The sequence below is a fragment of the Vipera ursinii genome, assembly GCF_947247035.1.
Source record: "Vipera ursinii genome assembly, chromosome: 12".
Classification (NCBI taxonomy): Eukaryota; Metazoa; Chordata; class Lepidosauria; order Squamata; family Viperidae; genus Vipera; species Vipera ursinii.
In genome coordinates, this window is record NC_139525.1 from 19,822,466 (window position 1) to 19,838,825 (window position 16,360).

A 16,360-nucleotide genomic window follows, 5' to 3' on the forward strand; every position below is an offset into this window, starting at 1 on the left:
AAACCTTGTGATATGAGGGATAAAACATTTGCAAGACAGGAAGAGCAAAGAGCTTCTGAGAAGTGCAAAAGTGTTTCTCCTCTCCAGCAAGTGGCAAATTTTTGAAATGAATGTTTGAAACAAAATGTTGAATGTTGAAACAAAAACAAGGAAATCATAAAAAGGCCAAGGCCTTTCCCTTCTCGTGCATTTTATCTCATCTCTCTGGGGAAATAAATGTCTTGTCAGGAGAATGTTATTCTGGCCAGGGCAGGAGAGTGTCTCTGTTTTCCCAAACTACTCCACCCAAACTACTAGGAGAAATGGCTCAGCATCCAACTGGCTCAGAGAAGTGAGAGGAAGGATCATGTGGTTCCTAATTGTCCGGTGCCTTGAATTCAGTTATTCTGCCAGCTGCCTTGCAATAAAATTCTGAAGACAGACCTGTGTGGGGCAACCAAATCTGGGTTCTCGCTTGCCCCACAGCTATTTGGGATGGGGGGGTGAGGGGTTCTTGGCTAGCCTCCAATGCTCTTTGCCTCACAAAGCACAGACCCAGGAAGGCGGCTTTTAGATGTGCATTGAATGCTTCTTGGACTCACCTTGGACTAATAACTTTGTCTAAAGTTAGGTTAAGATGTTTTCCTTCTGCTCTTCAGCTGGATCGCTGAAGACTCTTGAAGTGGGACTCTCCTGAATAATCTATTTAAAAGCTTTTAAAAAAACCCAAACATGCACAGAATTGCACCCATAAGGGGAAAAGGTGAATGGAAGAAAAGACTGGGCTTGGAGAGAAGAGAAAACTTGGAATTAGAACATTTATTTGAATGCAAAGTTTACTCTCATGAGTTCTGCTGAGTTCTGTTTGCAGCTTCTTTTTGTTTTTGCTGAGAATGGTCAGCACAGCATCTTAGCATGGAGACAGTTTACTCCATATAGACTGCAATATTTCTTCAATATTGACTGCAAGTTCTTTTTACCATTATTAATGCATACTAACACAGACATAATTGCAAAATGAATTAGAAACAGATCTGTTTGCACAAGTGTTCTTCCTTCTAATGAATTAGGTACAGATCTGAGGTTTTTTCTTTGCGTTTTTTTTCTTTTTACTTTTTCTCTGCATATTTATAAGGATTACACAGTCTTTGTTAACAAATTATGAATCAATTGAATACAAATTTTTAAATATACTGAATGTTCCTGAGAAAACAGTGATCATTTTAAAAAGTTATTACAACTATTACCAGAAGATTTTAAAGCTTTACTTCCTAGACTGTAAACTTTACTGCCCTATTTTTTATTTTAGCTGGGATTTTGTTTTCCTTTTCAAATTTTATTCATCTGTCATTTTTTAATACATCTGTGGATTACAAGCTATGTCAAGAGGGCAACATCAACATTAGCCACAGAATGGACCAAAAGGAGAACTCTCAGAACTCCTGACAGTGTAAACAATTAACCAGTGGAACAGCTTGACTTCAGAGGTGTGAGTGCCCTATCACTGGAGTTTTTCAGAGGAGATTGGACAGCCATTTGTCCAAAATAGTATAGGTCCCTTCAACTCTGTTATTCTATTATTCTAGAAGACTAGTATCCTAAGGATAAAAATTTCAGATGATTATTTTTTTGAAAAAATATGCTAAATTTTGGCAATTATGAAAATAAACTTATTGAACTTTTAAAATTTTGGGGAAAAAATCCTTTAATGAGGTGGCCCAGTGTTCCAACTGAGAAATGGCACAGCTGAGAGCTGACCCAGCTGTGTGGCAGCCCAGTATCCCAGCCGAGATCCCGGCAGCCCAGTTGAGAGAAGGATGGGTGGCCCAGCTTGGCAGCTGAGCAGAGACAGTGAACTGCAAATGGAGGCCACTGAACAGAGGTGAAACAGAGCTAGGTGGTAGCAGACCAGCAGATGGGAAGAGCACAGCAGACCCCCAGCAGCTGTGCAGAGCTAAGTGGCAGAGGAGTGGAGTGCCCAGAACAGCAACTGAGCAGCCCGGCAGACCAGCAGCGACTGAGAGCAGCGTGGCAGGCCAACTGAACAGCGGCAGTGGAGAGCTAAGTATGACAGCAGGCTGGAGTGCCAACAGCTGTGGCTGAGACCAGCGCAGCAGAGCAGCTAAGCACCCAGGTCAGCACATCATACCTGAAAACCCCAGCAGTGGTCAGGCAGGAAGGCAGGGAAGAAAAAGGTAAGTACATGACACTTGTGGACAGAGACGAAAGGGATGAATTTTCAAGGCAGGGTGTATAGGGAGGAGTTCCCCAATCTTTCCGGCTTTGAGGACCAGTGGAAGGGGATGATTCTGCACAAGCAGCAGGACAGCACACATGTGAAGCTTCATTTGTACAAGTGGCGGGTGTGCACATATGCCACTTATACAAGTGGAGCATGCGCACCCACGCTTGCCCACTGTCCGTGCAAGTGGGGATGTGTTCATTCACCCGCCACTTCCGTGTCCTGCTTCCAAAGGGCTCAAGGCCTTGAGCTGGAGGTTGGACCAGAAGACCTTCAAGGTCCCTTCCAACTCTGTTATTCTGTTATTAGGTAATGTAAACCATGATTCAGAAATCCAACGTTCTCCCAAGGCACCATCTTTTGAGCCTATGGTTTACTTCTAAAATTTTCCATTCCTTCACAGGGTGTTGACACATTGGAAGCACAGATGAAAATACCATCTGTGCTCCTAACTATATTGTCTTCTTGCCTAGCTGCTCATAGTCCATTGATATATTTTTCAGGACTTTTTTGTTGTATCTTTCTTCCCCAAATGAAAGAAAAAAGTATAATAATCAGTGGGGTAAGCCTTTCTGTTACATATTTGCACCTAGGAGACCACATATCAGGATACCAACTATCGTCCAGTCTCCAACCTTCGCTTTTTGGCGAAGGTTGTTGAGAGTGTGGTGGCGCATCAGCTTCCTCTGTTCCTGGAGGAAACTGATTATCTGGACTCGTACCAATTGGGTTTCAGGCCCGGATACAGCCCGGAGATGGCATTGGTCGCGCTGGTGAATGATCTCTGGAGGGCTCGGGACAGGGGTTGTTCCTCTGTTCTGGTCCTATTAGATCTCTCAGCGGCTTTTGATACCATCGACCATGGTATCCTACTGCGGCATCTCAGGGGGTTGGGAGTGGGAGGCACCGTTTTACAGTGGTTCTCCTATCTCCTGGGCCGCTCGCAGTTAGTGTTGACGGGAGGGCAGAGATCTACCCCGAGGCCTCTCATTTGTGGAGTTCCTCAGGGGTCGGTTCTCTCGCCCCTCCTGTTCAACATCTATATGAAGCCGCTGGGTGAGATCATTCTTGGTTTCGGGGTGGGGTATCATCAGTACGCTGATGATACCCAACTTTTTCTTTCCACCCCGAACCAACCCAGCGATGCCCTCGCCGTGATGTCCCGTTGCCTGGAGGCGGTCCAGGTCTGGATGGGGAGAAACAGGCTTCGTCTCAATCCTGCCGAGACTGAGTGGCTGTGCATATCGGCATCTCGGGTTAACCAGACCATTCCACCTTTAACGATGGGGGGTGAGGTGTTACCCCCCGTTGATAGGGCTCGCAACTTGGGCGTCCTCCTTGAGTCCCGGCTCAACTTTGAAGATCATATAGGAGCCGTGACCAGGGGGGCTTTTGCCCAGGTTTGCCTGGTGTGCCAGTTGTGACCCTATCTGGACCGAGATGCCCTACGCACAGTCACTCATGTGCTCGTGACCTCCCATTTAGACTACTGCAATGCTCTCTACATGGGGCTGCCCTTGAGGACCACTCGGAGGCTTCAGCTGGTGCAGAATGCAGCTGCGCGAGTTGTGATGGGGGTTTCCTGATACTCCCATGTAACACCTCTACTCTGCGAGCTGCATTGGCTCCTGGTTGCCCTCCGGGTGAGATTCAAGTTGCTGGTGATGACCTATAAAGCCCTAAATGGCTTGGATCCGGGATATCTGAGGGAACACCTGCTGCCGGCATCAACTTCCCATCGTCCTGTGCGCTCCCACAGGGAGGGTCTTCTCAGGGTGCCGCCGGTAAAAGATTGCCAGTGGATAACACCCAGGGGGAGGGCCTTCTCAGTGGGTGCGCCTGCCCTTTGGAACCAGCTGCCAGTGGAGCTTAGGACTGCCCCCGACCTCCATTCATTCCGCCGGGACCTGAAGACCTGGATCTTCGAGCTCTCTGGCCCAGGCTGAGAATTCTAATTTTAATTTTAACTGGGGTTTTTATTTGTTCAGGGATTGATATAATTTTTTAAATTGTTTTTAACTCTTGTATTTTTCATTTTAATCACCCTGTAAACCACCCTGAGTCCTTCAGGAAAGGGCGGTATATAAATATAATAAAATAAATAAATACCTCCCTTGATAGATTGTCCAGTCTACAAATTGCTGATTCTATTACTCTGAGAAGTGAGTCACCAATCACCACCACATTCTTTTTTCTCTTTGAGGAACTCAGTGGACCCTCCCTCTTTATGAGAGTCTGAGCTACTTTTCCTCCTATTGCTGAACACTTGATGAAGACCCCAGGGCAGATGTTTGCGTGTTTTCTTCCAGGGGAGAATGTGAAATTGATTGTTCAACTCCACTGGCAGGGACATTCTTCTTGGGTTTTTTTATCCTCTGACTGAGATGCCACCATTTTTCCTTGTAGTTGTTTCTTCCTGTCTGCATTTAGACTTGCCTTTCCAAGCTATTCCTCATTTTCCTGGATGAGATGCAGAGTGGATGGATGTGCCTCTAAATTTTCCACACTCTCCTCTAGCTATCCAATCAGTTTACACTTGGTACAGGTATAATTTGAGTCTTCCACAGGCAGGAGTACAAACACAACATGCACCTTGCAGGTCACCAGGGTGCTAGCCTCATTCCCCATGACTTTCTTACTCTTTAGGATTTGTGCAGATGCAAGTAGCCATTCTCTTGTAGGCCTCCTGCTTTAGATTTTTAGTTGTAAGAATCCTCTGGTCTTATGAAGATGCTCTCAGTGACTAAATCCCTTGATCTGCTGTACAAAGTTGTAGTTCTTTGCAGCTTTCAGTGAGCTCCTTTTTGCTCTCCCAAATCCTCTGGTGTTGTGCAGATGCTCCCAGTGATTCCATCTCTGCTCAACTTTATATGAACCAGCATATAGGCCTACCTATTATCAGCTGTGCCTGTATGCTTATTAACCAGTCCGTCTTAAGCTTCAATAAACTTTACTCCTTGGCATGCAAGATTAAAGGCTTAGTCTTCTAAATATGAGGCTCTAGACTAGTTTGGGAGATGTGAAGGGGAATGGGAAAACTTGTTGCAGCCAACTCACCATGGCCAACGTGCTGTAGCCAACTTGCTGTGGGACAGCTCGCCATAGCCAACTTGCCATAGAACAGCTCACTGCAGAACAATTTAACAACTTAATTATTTAAAATAAATAAAAAATTCTGTCCCTCCTTTTGCATCCTTTCTTTAATGATTCTATTCCACCATTTCTTTGTTATTAGTGTAACTTTTATCTGGCAACAAGTTGTCCTGTGGTAAGTTGGTCACAGCAAATTGTCATAGGCCCCACGTGAAGGAGGTAGTGATATATGCATCCAGGAGAAGTCACAGCAACTTCATGGATGTTCTTTAGATATCACACACATTAGGTGACTGATGCAAATGACATAGTTCATGTGTCTACTCCATGACATTATGATATGTGTGACATTATTTGCCCAGACCAAGATAATCATGGGAAGGGTTAGGGTTAGATAGATAGCAAGGTCCCAGTTTATGGAGTGGCTGTGATCAGTTATTTGTTTATCCATGGTTAATGGACAAAGTCACAATTGCCAGGGCTTTCATAACTTGCTAAGCCATATAATGTGATATACAAAGCATAATAGGTTTGTTCTCAGGAATATTAAGTCCACAAATCAAGTGGGGGGGGGGTGTAAGCGAGGGGAGGCACTACATGTGTACATGCCCACTGGCTTGCAACATAGCCAGTGTGTCAGAAAATGCATGTAGAAGGCTCCAAAATTCTTACAGAGACAAATATCTTGCTTCTAGTATAAAGCTTCTCCTAAAATCTTTCAAACTGTTTTCATTAATACAAGATTTCTTTGGAAATAAAGATTTTTGTTCTAGAAAAAAAATAGTGTTTGCAAGTATATTTAACAAAGTCTATCCAAAATGTTCCCATATTGGGTGGTTGTTGATTCCTTTTCCCTGCAAAATTAGCAACTTTGAATACTCAGAACTTCAAATGGAGATTCTGGTTCAAATGTTTTTGTTTCCAACATGGAAAAAAGGGATCGATGAGTTGTTAGGAATATTCCTTCAAAACCCCTCAGGGAGGGTGTACCTCACCCAAGAGGGTAGACTTCCAGCACTCGATAGTTGTGCTGAATCAGAGCAGAGTCCTGACCACGAGTAACCCCCAGAACTTGGTTTGTTGCCCTTTGGAGCAGCCCACCAATCCAGGTCACGAGATGCAAACACCAAGCGGGAGGGGTCTGCTCCTGGGAGCCAGAGCACTTCACGCTGGCATCCTGCCCAGGCCATTTCTCAGGCCCATCACCCTCCACAGCTGCAGAGGGCTGGCGCAGAGAGCTTCCCTCTTCCTTTCCTGATTTTCTCAGGTTCTCTCTTCTACATTGTGGAATGATAAGAAAGCAAAGGCAGGAATAATTCTGTGGTGCTCAGAGTGAATTGAGGAATGTAGCAATATGCAGGAGTTGAAGGAACTTCTCAGTGATCAGAAGGGGCCTACTTAGGTTGTTTTCTGAAAAATGAAATTTTGCAATTCCCAGCAGCTGCCGCAAGTATACTTTTGCAAAGAAGCCTTTCTATGTAGCAGCCATTTAGGGTGCACTTTAAAAAGCTCTCACAAACCCAGTTCTGCTTTTTCCTGAGCACTGAACAAAGTATTGCAATGTTGCAACTACTTCTTTTTAGGTAGCACCTTCATTTCCACGGTGTCTTTGCTCACGAGTCTTTCTGGGGCAGACTGACTTCAAATCTTCCATTGCCAGATGTGACTGGGAGGTCTTCCAATTTGCCACTGAGATGGTTGGTAGTCTTAGTGCACCCCCTACTGGGCAGAGGGAACCAAGGACCTGGCAAAATAGCCAATTTGGGCAACAGCTGGGGGAAAAACCAAGTCCAAACAAGTATGTCCTCAAACGTCAGTTTTGAGAGGAGCTATGAGGCAGGGGGCGAGTTAAATCGCACTTCTCATTCTCATCTCTTTACCCATCTTATCATTAACGTATCACATGAAAACAACATACCACCTATTACAACGGTAGAGGTGAACAGAACGAGTTTGCTGTGTAGGTTCAGGTGCTGGGTAGAAAGCAGGAGAAAGGTCTCTTTCTAGGCCTCTCTTAGTTATGAAAGCCAGGTGCAGCCCAACACACCTCACAGGGTTGTGTGAAAAATAGGCAGGTTAGGTTTGCCATCTTGAGAAGCGTAGAATAGAGCAGAACAGAGGAATGGAATGGAAACAGAACAGAACAGAATAGAATAGTTGGAAGGAACCTTGGAGGTCTTCTAGTCCAACCCCCTGCTCAGGCAGGGAACCCTATACCATTTCAGACAAAGGGTTGTCCAATCTCTTTAAAACTTCCAGTGTTGGAGCATTCATAACTTCTGGAGGCAAGTCTTTCCACTGATTAATTGTTCTAATTATCAGGAAATTTCTCGTTAGTTCTAGGTTTCTTCTCTCCTTAGTTAGTTTCCATCCATTACTTTCTTGTTCTGCTTTCAGGTGCTTTGAAGAATAGATTGATCCCCTCTTCTTTGTGGCAGCCCGTTAGATATTGGAAGACTGCTACCATGTCACCCCGCTTCTTCTTTTCACTAGACTAGACATACCCAAATCCTGAAATCCTTCATATGTTTTAGCCTCCAGCTCCCTAATCATATTTGTTGCTCTTTTCTGCATTTTTTCCAAAGTCTCAACACCTTTTTTGTAACGTGATGAACACTGGACGCGGCACTCCATGTGTGGTCTTATGAAGGCATTATTAAGTGGTATTAACACTTCACGTGATCTGGATTCTATCCTTCTGTTAATGCAGCCTAGGACTACATCAGCTTTTTTGGCAGTTGCCACGCATTCCTGGCTTATATTTAAGTGATTGTCTACTAAGCCTCCTAGACCCCTCTCACATCACTCTTGCATCATCAGATCTTTCTCAGAGACAAAAAATGGGGTGGTGGTGATCAAATCATATTTTGCAGTCAAAAGAATGCACCCAATGCTCCTCTTAGGGACAGTGCTTCTCAAAGTATATGTGAGGTTTTCTCACGATGAATCGTTAAAGGAGCTTCCAAGCAAAGGCATCACGCAGAGATGCAATCATATTTAGCTTTATTCATGATAGATCAAAGAGAAAGAAGTACTTGGCATGAAAGCATTCATGCCTGCATGTAAGAGAGAAATAAAATAAAACAAAACAAGCTAGTATTACATGACTTAAATAGAGGTTAGGAGTAGAGATAGAACTAGAAGTAGAAACTAGAACTGGAGAAAGAAGAGACAAAGAGCAGCCCCTCGTGCAGAGGTATTTATGGGGGGTCTTGGCCCCTCCTTGACCATAAAACACTCTCACCAATGGGGCTGTGGGTCTGAGACCCTTGGCTCATCAGTGGAAGCGAAGAAACCTCTTTGCCTCCATCTGATGACCCTTTTGGGGAACTGCCAATGGCTGGCACTAAACATCTAACAATTCCCCTTCTTGCCAGCCAATGACAGGGACCAGTGAATGTATGTAAGGGGCGAGCAGGTGTCATAGACATGTATGAAAACATTCAGAAGGCCAAACACAAACGCTTACACAGAAGGTTGTGCCGGTCAATGGGAACAGGTTTGGTAAACAGATCAGCTATCTGGTCAGCTGTATTACAGTGCTCAACATGTATAAAACCCTTTTTGGTAAGCTGCCTGACATTTTTGTAGCGTATGTCTATATGGCGAGATCTAGATCCTACTGCATAAGCCTCCGAGATTGCAATGGCAGCTGTGTTGTCCTCTAGAATTTGGATGGGCAGAGGGGGAGATGCCCAGATGCTTGTTATCAGCTCATTGAACCAAGTCAAATCATTGGCCGTGTCTGACAGGCTGGCATATTCAGCCTCGGCCGTGGAGCAAGAAATAAATTTTTGCTGCCTAACATTCCAATGTACTGGGCAGCCATTTAGCAATATGAGGAAACCGGAAGTGCTCCGTCTAGTTTTGGTGTCGCCAGCCCAGTCTGCGTCTGAGTAAGCGGAGAGCTGGGCCGTCTTCCCCTTCTCTGGTTCTAGCATAAGGAGGGCATCAGCTGTGCCCTTTAGGTATCTAAGCACCCTTTTAACAGCAGTCCAGTGGAATTGCTTTGGGTGTTCCACATGCCTGGACAATAGATTCACAGCTAAAGTTATGTCAGGTCTGCTCCAATTGCTGATGTATAGCAAGGAGCCAATCACAGATCTGTAAAGCGTGTTATCTGTGAACTCAGGACCGTCCTTATGGGTGTGGTTGTAAAAATCGGTTTGCATTGGGCTATGCGTAGGATTAGATTCTGTCATTTTGCATTTGGCCAGTAATTCCTCTATCTTTTCTTTTTGAGATAGAGCGAACCCCCCTTTAGTGGCCAAAATATGCACACCCAAGTACTTGTCAACCCGCCCCAAAGACTTCAGAGTAAATTTTTCTTCCAGGGCCTTGGCAAATTCATCACACCCTTTCTTGTTTGGCCCTACATATAATAGATCATCCACATAAACTAACACCCGTTCTGTGGTACCCTTGGAATTGCGTGTGAAAACACATTGATCTGCATGAGATGTATGGAAACCAACTCGTTCTAAACTCTTTCTAAGACAGTCATACCATAATTTCCCTGACTGCTTAAGACCATATAACCCTTTGTGAAGCAACCATGTATTTCCCCCTTCTTGCTGGTAGCCAGGTGGGGCCCTCACGTAGATCTGCCGGTCCAAGTTGGCGTGGAGGTAAGCCGTCTGGATGTCGAATTGGAAGACTTCTTCTCCCAGAGCGGCTGCAGTCACGAGGGCGGCCTTGACGCTCTCTGCCCGAACGGTTGGAGAGTAAGTCTCCGAGTAGACCTCCATATAACGCTGAGCGAAGCCCTGGGCTACCAAACGGGCCTTATACAGGTAGAGGCCATTGGCAAGTGGTTTTGCCTTGTAAACCCACCTTGTGCCAATGACTTTCCTCTCCTTTGGAGGTTGCTGGGGGGTGAAGACCTTAAGTTGTTTCAGGCTCTGCATTTCCTTCTCCATCGCGAGCTGCCATTTCTCTTGCTCTTCGATGGGCAGCTCCTTGATGTCAGAGAAGGATTTTGGGGTGACCACAACGCTGTTGACAGACGTGATGTGGCCAATGTCAATTCTCTTTGGCGGGACCCCCTTGTTGGACCGCTTTGACCTCCTTACCTACTGCCACTCACCGCTCTTTTCTTCCGCGGGTCTCTGAGGTGTCGCTGGGGGTGAAGATGGCGTGTCTTCCTCCGTGGGACTGGACGCATCTTCATCTTGTTCCTCACTTTCGTCGGTGGCAGGGTACGAGGTCGCCTCTGGTGATGTCGCGGTCGGTGTGTCCTTGCTGGGTCGGTTGGCATATGGGCTCAGATCATTTGAGTGGATCTGGGTCCAATTGGAATCCTCTTCGAAAGAGGCAGATTGGGAAGTCACAGGCCTGCCCCCTTCTCCCAGGAAACGATAGGCCTTGGAGCCAGGAGCATAGCCCAAGAACCTTAGTCTCTGAGAAACAGGTTTCCCCTTCTTCCGTAGCTGCTTGGGGATATGCACCCATGCATAGGAACCAAACACACGCAAATGTGCCAGATTTGGTTTCCTACCGTGAACCAGGAAATATGGGGTCTGGTTCACAACACTGCTCCAGGTGCGGTTTAAAGTGTAATTGGCATAATGAATTGCCTCCCCCCAGTATGATTCTGCGACACCCGCGTCTGCAATCAGACTATGCATCATGGTTTGCAGGATTCCATTCCTTTTCTCAGCTACACCATTTTGCGACGGGGTGAACGGTGCAGTTAGGAAATGACGGATGCCCTTATGCCTTACCCAGTCCTGGAACTTCTGAGACATGAACTCAGCCCCACGATCGCTCTGCAATTGTGCGATCTTGGTCTTGTACTGGGTCTCTACGAAGTTGTACAGCGACTTTATGGCGTCAAAGGCTTCAGATTTCTCTGTGAGAGTATACACGTGACCGTAACGTGAAAAATCATCAACGGCAGTGAGAAAATACCTTTTCTTTCCTAGGGATGGTGTAAAAGGCCCAACCAAATCAATATGTACTAGTTGGTAAGGGTGTTGAGTCTTACGGGATGACACCTTTCGTATAGGAGCAGCCTTCCTCTTTGTTTTCTTGCAAACGGCACAGTCCAGAAACACGTCACAGTCCTTGAGCTGGACTCCCTCAGCAAACTCTCCCATCTTTTTAACTACAGGGAAGCTTGCATGTCCTAGCCTTCTGTGCATGAGGTGGACGCACTTATTGTGCATTGGCTTTCCCATGGACACTCTCTTGGCTCTTATTGCTTTGAGTGGTGCTGTAGGTGCCTGCTGAGATTCAGGCTCCTTGCCCACACTGCCCTTGGAAAGCCTTGGGGCAGGTTGTGGTGCCTTGGGAGAAAAATATGGCAAGCCATTTATTATTGTAATATCTCCAATGACCTTCTGGTCTCAGGTGACATGACCTCCCCCCTTGCGAAATAGGACTTCCACTTTGTCATCGTCACACAATTTGGTGATGCTCAAAAGGTTGTTGGCTATAGAAGGCGCGTGCAGGACACCCTCTACTTTCCCAAGTCCAGGTAGAGAAACAAAACCCTCCCCAACAACTGAGGCAGTATCACCGTTTGCAACCTTGACAGATGAGGTAATTTTCTTTAACCTTTTAAAACCTTGACTCATATTAGTAATGTGAGAAGAAGCTCCAGAGTCCAGTAACCATAAGTCAGTGGAGCTATCAGCCTTTGTTGTGGGGGTGAGGGAACAAGTATGCAGTGAATGTCCTTTGCCCCTGCCACGCCCCCTTACTTGCCCCTTCCCTCTTACTTGATTGGGATCACGTTTAGGGGCTTGATGTTGATGGGGGCAGTCTTTCTTGAGGTGCTCCTCAGAGCCACAGATGAAACATTTAAGCAGAGCATTAATTTGCTCTGAGTTGTGGCGCCCCCTTCTGGCTTGCTGAGTGGTGACTCTAGCGTATTCTCCAGCATTTCTCCTTCTCCGATCTTCTTCAATCAGTCTCCCTGTGAGGTAGGACCGATTTATGTCTTCCCTCTTGACCGCTTCGAGTGAAACAATGAAATTGCTCCAACTCCTGTCTAGGGAAGTAAAAATTATGGAGAGCATGCTCACATCAGACACAGGAAAATCTCTGGAAATCAATTCTGCCCTGAGTGCCTTTAATTTTGCAAGATGTTCAGGCATGCTGGCACCAAATTTCAGTTTGGTTGTATAAAGCTCAATTGTATATCTGGTGATGGAACCAATGGTATCGCTGTTGAATAATTTGAATAACAGATCCCAGACCTGAGCAGCTCTGAGACCAGCTGGGATACTAGGGAACAAGTTATTATCCAGGGAACTGAGTAGAGCAGAATAAGCCTGCAAGTGTAGCAGCTCTTCTTGACGTCCCCATGGGGAAGGGGGTGGTTTTCGAACCATCTGTAGAATCCCATGCTTTAAGAGATATAGCTGTATATCTTTACTCCAACTGCTATAATTTTCTCCTGCTATTTGCAGTTTTTTAAAATCACTAGGTAGGTCTGTGACCAGGAACTCAGACCCATATTTAAAGAATTCTGAGATGGGCATTGATGTAAAAGGAAGCGGAAAAACGCTTACTCCTGAAGCTGTTTCTGCATTGAAAGGGGACACTCTTTTTTCTTGTTGCTTATTTAGCAATTCCATATGGGCGTGCCCGGAGACCATGTGATCAGGGGGAGGGCGTTGTTCAGGGTTTCTCCCTTCTTCCCATGAGGCATTGGGGGGGCGGAGCCCAGATTTACCAGCCCGGGGTTGTTTGAATGGATCCTCCCGAGAATTAAAACCACATGGATTTTCATCATTGCCTGGCTTGCCTTGAGGAGCCCATTGCTGGTTCTGAAGACCTGAAGAGAAGGTGGGAGGCCGCAGGGGTTGATTGTTGGGAGGCTGCAGGCTGGATTCCCCCCGGCAGTTGGGCTCTGGGGAGAGGATGGGAGGCCTTGGAGGGGGGGTGGGCACCCCCGATGTCTGTGTGGCCGCTGTCTTGCTAGCCTCTAAGGCAGTGGCCAGAGCTTGCATGGCTGTCTGGAGAGCCGTTGTAACAGTTTTGGCTGGGCAGATCTCATTGCTATCATAGCATTTTAGGCTTTGTGGGGGGGAGAAATCAGGAATATGCATGCTGTCTTGCTCGGAAGCCAGGGATTGCATGTCATTCAGGCTGGATGTCAGGGACTGCAGGCTATTTTGGTTGGAAGCCAGAGATTGCTGGCTTTCCAGACTTAAAGAAGTCAAGTCTTTGTTAGACCGTGTGGGCTTATAGGGGGCTGCCATCTTGTTTCCTGTGCCAGACCACGTGGGTGGAGCCTTCTTGTTTCCGCTTGCCCCCGGAAGCTGTAGCTCACAGCTGGGAGGGGGAGTTCCCGCCAAACGCCCTGGGGTCCCGGGGTCACTAAGGGTGGCAAGCGCCATATTTGGGAGCCTCGTGGTGTCTTCGGTTTCCTGGGCTGCCTTCCCCCTCCCTTTCCCCTGCATTGCAAGGATCTCTTTAAGCAGTTCTTCACGTTCCTGTGCAGTCAGTTTACTCACGCGGCGTTTGGTCTCAGCCAGGTCCGTCTCTGCAGCATCTGAGCAGCCTTGGACAGTTTGCAAACCTTGTATGCTCTCCTCTGTGGCGTTCAGTTGTAGAGAGGCATGTGAAGGGGTCCTGGACGCTCTGCTGGATCCTCTGACGGGATGAAGGTCATTTGCGCTTTCATCTGCAGCTGAGGTTGCCTCAGGAACTGAAGTCTTGGATGTAGGCAGGGAGGCTGTCTTCGATCGATGACTTCTGGTCACGATAGTAGAAGTCCTGCCATCTGTTATAAATGGATTGGAGCTGGGCCTTTCAGACATCTCGTTGGCTAGTTCCTGGCTGGCTTGGAAGCTTTCCTTTAAACCATGCTCTGACTACCAACTTGTGAGGTTTTCTCACGATGAATCGTTAAAGGAGCTTCCAAGCAAAGGCATCACGCAGAGATGCAATCATATTTAGCTTTATTCATGATAGATCAAAGAGAAAGAAGTACTTGGCATGAAAGCATTCATGCCTGCATGTAAGAGAGAAATAAAATAAAACAAAACAAGCTAGTATTACATGACTAAAATAGAGGTTAGGAGTAGAGATAGAACTAGAAGTAGAAACTAGAACTGGAGAAAGAAGAGACAAAGAGCAGCCCCTCGTGCAGAGGTATTTATGGGGGGTCTTGGCCCCTCCTTGACCATAAAACACTCTCACCAATGGGGCTGTGGGTCTGAGACCCTTGGCTCATCAGTGGAAGCGAAGAAACCTCTTTGCCTCCATCTGATGACCCTTTTGGGGAACTGCCAATGGCTGGCACTAAACATCTAACAGTATAGAGGACAAGTAGTGGGCTCAACACTCTCATCACAACCACAACTTAGCAGCAAATCTGCCCATAAATTTGGCGAACTCTGAACAAGCTTCGTCTCCCTTTTTGAAGCAGAGTTTTTTGGTTGTTTGTTTTTTGTCTCCTTGTCCAGGGCAACCACAGCCTGTTCCTTTTGTGCCCCAGTACAGGTTTCATCTTTCATCTTATGGTATTTTGTGACCTCATCTACAATGAGGCAAAATTCATAAACAGATATCTGCCTGTCAATTACTGTGGTGGACACATGTCTGTGATTGTGTTCAGCTTTCTATTGGCTAGGACTCTGATCTGAGCTTTTTGGCTTTGACTGCAAGGTGGTGACTGACAAATTTACTGACCACTCCAAGGACACCAAAGGTGAAAGGTAGTAGGTCCGTCCAGTTTGTTTGCTGGAAATTAATAAAGCATCTTAAATATTGTTCAAGTACTGAGTTAGATTTTTCACATTGACCATTCAATTGAGGATGATGACTAGATGTCAGTTCTTGGGTGGTTCCTAAAAGGGATAAAATTTTTTTCCAAAATGCCAACATAAATTGCACCCCCTATCAGATATGATGCGTTGTGGTGCCCCATACAATCTGTAAATATGCTGCATGAAAAGTTTTGCTAAGGGTTTTGCGGTAGGGATCTTTTGGCAAGGGATGAAGTGCACTTGTTATGTATTTAATGTTATACTGTTATGTTCAATAACACACGTTAGAAATGTATAATCTGTGAGGTAAAACCGATGACAGGAATACATGCGGCAGCTTTTGAGAGCTCTTAGCTGTCAGCCCAGCTGCCTACAGCGCAAGCGCAGCCACAGCCGATAACTCCAAGCTGTCAAACCCAGCCGCCGCCGATTGGACCCAGCTTTCCGGCGGGAAGAAGACGACGCACGGATTGGACAGCCAGCCACCGGCTGGGTATAAAAGAGCGGAGCCACCACCCTGTCAGCTGTCCGGTGCCTCTGAATAAACATGTCAACCTGAGCCAGCTGTCTCCGCGTGGTCCTTGCCCTTTGAGCCACTTCACTGGCGACGAAGGTGGGATCAGCTTCACAGAGCTGAAGTCACGAAGCCGAGGAAAGTGAATATTTCCGTCGGCTAAGAGCTAGTCACCACTGAAGTCACTAAGCGGAGAAGTTATAACTTCCACCAATGCCGTGAAGCAGTACAATTAGTGCAGGTTCGCATCCTACCAGGCTCAAGGTTGACTCAGCCTTCCATCCTTCCGAGGTAGGTAAAATGAGGACCCAGCTTGTTGGGGGCAATTAAGCTGACTTTGTAATAATGCCGCTTGGGGTGTGTGTGAAAGCCCTAATAAGCAGGCATATACATAGAATGAAGGCTACTGCTAAGCTTGTAAGCCGCCCTGAGTCTTCGGAGAAGGGCGGGATATAAATGGAATTAAAATAAAATAAAATAAATAAATAAAATAAATACTCCAGACCTAGACAGCATGGCCAACCTCGGACACATCTGAGAGTTTGACATTCATTACCCCGAGCGCTGGGAGTCGCATTGGGGACAAGTAGAGGGTTTCCTGCTGGTCAATAAGATCACGGAGGACCGGTCCAAGGCGGCAGCACTTCTGTGCCTAAGCGGCCCGGCCATGTACGATGTTGCCGTCGGACTCTTCAGCCCGGAGCCGGTGGCAGAAGTGCCCTACGCTGAGCTGATGAACAGACCATTGATATATTTTTCAGGACTTTTTTGTTGTATCTTTCTTCCCCAAATGAAAGAAAAAAGTATAAT